Here is a 6666-nt window from a genome sequence, read left to right as displayed (position 1 = left end):
TTATATCGAGATATATGTTATAAATTTACGAGTCTTCATCTCTCATGTCTCTTCGTCCAAATATCAGATTACATAATAAGATTATATAAGGGACGACTAATACAATCAGTTTGTGAAAGATTTAAGAATGCGAACGATCGTAATAAGCTTAACAAATGATTGAATTAATTAAATTATCATAATAGAAGACATGATGAAATACAGAAAAAACGATTTTATCTAAAAATAACTTTATCAAAATAATTATTTAGAACGCTCAATAATAATAAACAATGCTGCAAAAGATTTTGACATTTGAGCGTTTTACACAGTTATTTTACAGTCTAATAAAATTATTTTCAGGCATTATATTTAAATAAATTTTTAATTTATTTTTAATTTGTTCATACTTTAGCAAAATCATTGCCTCTTATCATTCTATCATAATAAAATCGTATCACACAAGCAAAAATCTTTCTGAATATCTTTAGAATCAGATTTAGAATATAGAATTCTCACATTTTTCTTCTATATGAAATAAAGAAAAAAAGAAATGAAAAGATAACGAGAATTGAAACAAATTAATAGTAAAATTGTAAGTTTTACAGTTATTTGAGAAATCCACGGACCTAAGTTTAATACATCACAAAATTTTATAAGTGATTAAAAATAAAAACAAAAAAAACATATATAATGTATAATGTTCACAACTTTATTTTATCCGCGCTAAAAAATGATTTCTTGAATGAAAAAAGAGATATAATCTATATAATATTGGAGATATATTAGGTGTGGGAAAAAGTTCGTGGCGTTTTTCCCGTTAGATGGCATTAAAAAAACGCCACGAACTTTTTCCCACACTTAATAATTGTTTAATCGACGTAAATAAAATGTTTAGATGGGAACGTATGGTCAATGCTAAAAGAAAACCGAAAAATACCTTTTCTTTGCAAAAAGAACGTAAGTATGACAAGAGGCGTCGCGACGTCTCGTCAGTCTAGCAATGTCGTTGTCGCCATGAACATCCGACGCTTTAAACATCGCCATTTACTCTCACGGTTCGTTAGCCACGTGTCTCCCGCATTGGAATGGGATCGTCCGTAAAACATAGAGCTCTACTTCAATACTTTTATTTGTTTAGAGTAAGACATCGTGATTGGACATACAGAAACTTTAATTTTGTTGTAGATCACAAATTTCAAATAAACTGATAAAATTCACATATGAACGCGTTAAAATAACGCAAATTCGTTCTGAGATTTCAGTATATCTGCATTAACATGGAATAATGATATTATAATACATGAATATAAATCATATTATTACACTTCCTCTCAGCTGTATTTCTTTTTGGAGAGAAATGTTATTGTTACATTTCCTACTCGCATATGCAACCATATAATGGAGATATTTTATTTTATTTATAATATTCTATTTAATTTAGAGTAATGTGAAATATATTAAGAAAACACAAAATGTTTGTTAATTCTGCCATGATATTTACTTAAAAATAGCAAATTATTATTATACATATTGAAAGTTTATTTTTATGTGAAATAAAAGTAATCGATTAACAGTATTTTTTTGAGTGAAAGGTTTTCTCTCATTTAATATGTCTATTTTAAATTGTAATTTACTATGTACTATGTAGCAATCTTGGGCAATTAGCAATTTTTGGTTTTGCAAAAATAGAACTTGTATGATATCATATGTCGCAATTTCATTTCAATGAAATCGCGTAAGGAACCAGCGAATTAATATACATACATTTCGTTGGATATGTATTGAAGGAAGTGCACTTTAAATGTCTAACAGAATGACTTAGATAATAGCTGAAAGTAAAATGATAAATTACTTAAGAAATTAAGAAATAAAGGTATTATTATTCGAAAGAAACACCAATATTGTAATATTTAAATTCTAAAAAAAAACGTAATATATTAAAGAAATTATTATACAAATCTTTCTAGATGGATTTTTTTAGAACAGAAGATATTGGCATTGTTTTTATTGTATCTAGTTAAATTATAATGACCTGTAGGAAGAAATACATTAATATTATTAGGCAAAACATGTGTTACGTAGTGAAATACGTAGTATAATATTTTCTTCGTATCGTTATGTTAGCGAATGTTCGCCAGAATTCGAATGTTACTTCTATTTTGATGACGGTCTTAAAATACGTCTATGGTTTATTTTAAGCTTGTGTTCATGTAGCATCGTAAATCAGGGAACATGATCTAAAGTCTTTCTCGTACAGTTTTAGCTTCATTTTTCATGATATTCCGTGTTCCAGAACAGATGCTCCATTATCTTGAAACTGTCCATTTTCTTTCATTTCTCGTAAGACGCTCATACAACGACAATGATCAGATAAATCTTATAACAATTTAAAGAATTTATTTATTATTTTTCATTAAACGAAACATTTATGTAATATCTATTTTAATAATTGCAGTTTTTCATATATAAACATAATTTAATTTATTATTACTATTTTATTGAAGATCCACATTTACATAAAATGACATTTAAAACTTTTTGCCATAAGCGTAGCAACATTGTATAATGAGATAGAAAAAGAAGTGGGAATGAGAGAGAGAGAGAGAGAGAGAGAGAGAGAGAGAGAGAGAGAGAGAAAATACAGCTAGTTGCAAACTAAACAAATCTGAAATAAAATTTTATTTTCAATCACGACAATCTTTTGTTTTATATACGATTATAATTAGTTATTGATTAATTGTCAATCTTAACAAAATTTAATTATTAATCTGACAATTTAGTATAAATTATTCGTACAAAATCGTACTTCTTGAAAGTCACTAATGTTTGTTAGCTAATTAATGATATATATAAATATAAATTATCAGATTAGATTGGTTTTCTTTATACTGCATCGAGCAGAAGAAACGTCTTTATTAACTCACGAAACATGTCTTGACAGATTCTCAAATTAGCAAAGTTTCCTTTAATCACATCGTACTCCTTTAAAATGTTCGTGCAGCATCGATCTATTCGACATAAGATGCATTCTTTTTTTCCGTGCTGTAATTCCTGCGCCTTAAACAGGCTTCGTTTGTTGTTGTCGGTAGCGGAGAGAAAGGTGCTGCGGAAAAACGAAGTAACGTAGTAGCGAGTGTTAAAGCCCGATCAATTTGAAATCGACACTATACATTGAGGTCGCATTCCGTCTCCTTTCGCTCTTCCTTCTTCCTCCTGTCGTAGCTAATAACACTTCAACTGAGAAACCTGCTTTAAGGCCGTTCCGCCGTACCATGAACGCGTCTGTTTACATAACTATAATAGTGTAATTATAACGAGTTTATGCTTAGCTCTCTGAACTCTTCGTTTTTATCTTTCCTTTTCTTTCATGTTTTTTATTGCTTTCATTTTCTTTTATTTCTTTTTTTCTATTCCTGCTTTATTTGTATTAATGGATTGAGCTCTATACAGGGTGTCCCAAAACTTATAATAAATATTTTGAAGTTCTTTGTAATATTTTTAGAAAAAAAGTCTAATACGAAAATATCGAGGCTACAATAATTTTCAAATAGAAAGAGTTTAAAAATTACGAATGATAGAGCTAGAATATTGCGCGCTCAGAGATAGTAAGACGATCAGCGTTGAAGATACTTCTTTAAACTTCATATCTTTAACAATAATAATATTCAGCATCTTCACACACACACACACACGCGCGCGCGCACATTGACTGTCTTATCCTCTCTGAATGCGCGAAATTCTAACCCTGTCATTCATAATTTTTTTTTAAGCTCTTCTCATTTAAAAACCATAATCTCGACATTTTTATATTAGACTTTTCAGAGTTGGGTAATCATATATGTAAAATGTCAAATGTAAAATACACAAAAAAATGTATTTAAAAGTGGATACAAAATATTTTTCGAATCTACTTTATATGTAAAAAATGGATAAATAGGTATTTTAAATAGTTTCAAATACGGAATGGTTTCTCCTACGTACATTTTAATATACATTTTAAGTATTTTACATTTAACATTTTAAATAGAATTTTAAATGCAAAAATACCCAGCCCTGAGATTTTTTGTCCTAATATGTTATAAAGAATAATGAATAATGAATCTGCCTTTGAAATATTTGTTATCAATTTTAGAACACTCTGTAGCTTGGCAAATATAGATTGATATTTGTAACTGTTATTCGAATCTCATTTCAAGAGTTTATCAGAGAAACTCAGAACAGGATTTCGTATCTTGAAACGCAGACAATTCAATAGACACATCTTGATAGAGATTAACTGTGACTGTGTTTAGAGAAGCAGAACGTTACTCACGTAAAACTTAGTGCGATAGTGCTTTTATCAATTCCGGGTTCAAATTGTTGGATGCAGACATAACACTATCTTTCACTATTCTTCACATTCAATTTGTTATAAGATCAAACCCTCTTCCCAAGTGTATTTGCCCTCTTGCGAAATAAAACGTAATAAAAGTGTGTTGTGAATAGGAGTGATGCAGTTTCTCCGGAAATAATTTTCACAAGCGTGTTAAGTAACGAGCGTTATTCATATCTATGGGAAGATACATACATATACGAGAACAGTTTGTGTCCTTGTAGATACGATCTGTGGCTTCCAAGCTTTACAGACATAAATCATACATTAAGCCTTGGTTCATACTAGCAGCATCGTGTTAATGGACGCGTAATATGCGATCGCTCGATTTCACGGAGCTCGCCACAGCTGCTGCAGTAACGGCTGATATCTCGAGACAATGTTCTATCGAATCGATAGCCAAATAGGAATTTGGAATACCTGATAGGTTGATTCGAGGACACCGGCTATCCATCTATTCTGTATTGTATATATATCTATTCTGTATTGTATACATATTATATATATATAATGTACAGCAATTCTATATGTAATACTTTATAAATATAAGTGAGGCTTGTATAAAATATCCTCAGAATATTCACAGAATTTACAGAATTCCCTCTCTTTCTTTTATCTACAAATTAAGGTCCCGGAATATTTTAATGAATAATATATATTTACGTACTAAAATTATTTACAATTTGAAATAGTACCGAAGAGAGGATAAAACCTTAATTAAATATGAAAAATTCTTATTTTCGATCGACAGATCATAAATGCTTTAATTATTTGATGTGAATTTATATAAATTTTTAATTCCACAAACCATTGTGGAGATTGAATTAAAATTATATAATTTATAATTATTTTATTAGAATTAAATTAAAATTAGTTAATTTAATTTTCAAATAAATAATTCGCGTTTGAAATAGTTATAACATCAAGATAAAACGAAATACATAAATGTATCCTTCCTATTAAATAACAAAATAACATTAAAATAATAAAAACTTGTTAAAGAACAACAATTGAATGTTGGCCTTCTACAAATAGACTCGTAAACACGGACAATAGTATCTGAATTCTAGATGCTCTTAAAAGTACACTGAATAGAACAATGCTGAAAGAAAGAGAAAGAAAGAACAAGAGGCCATTTCTGAGAATAGCATTAGAAATCGTAAGATAGGATAGTATCGAAACTAGCGTTAGCGTAAACATTATTAAAAAAGACTTAATATATTCCGTAGTTTGCGAAAATTGTTCTTGTATGCGCTATTTGCAGTGCGATGTATAACCCGCGATAATGTCTACAAATGAAATTAACGATGCCCGGCATGTTAATAATGCATTTAGATATACTCTTCGTACGCGATAATTAAAAGATTTACCGGATAATGCAGGTGCCCGCTAAGAGCCGATGTGCTGGCAGATAGTTTGCCAAATATAATTCACATATTACGCGCATTTAATGCACATAGAGTATGCATTGCAAGCACATAATGTAAGAGGCGCAGAATGAAAATCAATAGCAGCGATGCGGGTATGTTCAATCTATTTAAACGTACGTTTTGATAATTGAACGCCGATAATGACTCAGTATCAATAGTGATCTCTTTTGCCGTTATTAATTAATTGTCTGTTGTAATGCAAAAGCGCACTTTCCCTGCTATAACGGAGGACTTCCATGTATAGACTTTACTCCCATGTTGTATAGACTTCACATCGATAATTAATGACTTTTTATTGTTCGAAGTATTTAAAAGAGATTACAGTTAGAGATTGCAATCGCGTGCGCACGTTTTTTTTGGATCGTTATAAAATGAGCACGCATCGACTAAAAGTAGACTTCCGTCAAAGCGCGAAAATACTATCCATTGCAGAAATTCCTTTTTGTTGTCTCACGTCATAGAGATGATCAATGGCGACAGAAAATGTAACGCGCATACATATCTCTTTTTTTCTACAAATATACGGCGAAAGACTTTGGAAAGACTTTCTATTAATTGCTTCCGTGAGTTGAGCTTACGTGTATATCATGTGATTATATATAATATAATTCTATTCTCGAGTTTATTCAGCTCATTTCGTAGACTTTCTTTATTACATAACTTGATAAATTTCTTTATAAAGTCACAGTTGTATTGAAAATTTCTTAAAAATTACTATCTTTTATTAAAGCAAGCATCTCTGTAAAAAATTATACTGTTTGTAAAAAAATGATACAAAAAATATCAAATAAAAAATCAATAAAAAATTAATTTTTTTCGATTTATAAATTTTAATACACAACAGATTAAAATAACTGTAACGCTATATATAAAATATAGGTA

This window comes from Atta colombica, unplaced genomic scaffold, assembly GCF_001594045.1.
Source record: "Atta colombica isolate Treedump-2 unplaced genomic scaffold, Acol1.0 scaffold198, whole genome shotgun sequence".
Lineage (NCBI taxonomy): Eukaryota > Metazoa > Arthropoda > Insecta > Hymenoptera > Formicidae > Atta > Atta colombica.
This window is presented reverse-complemented; position numbering follows the sequence as displayed.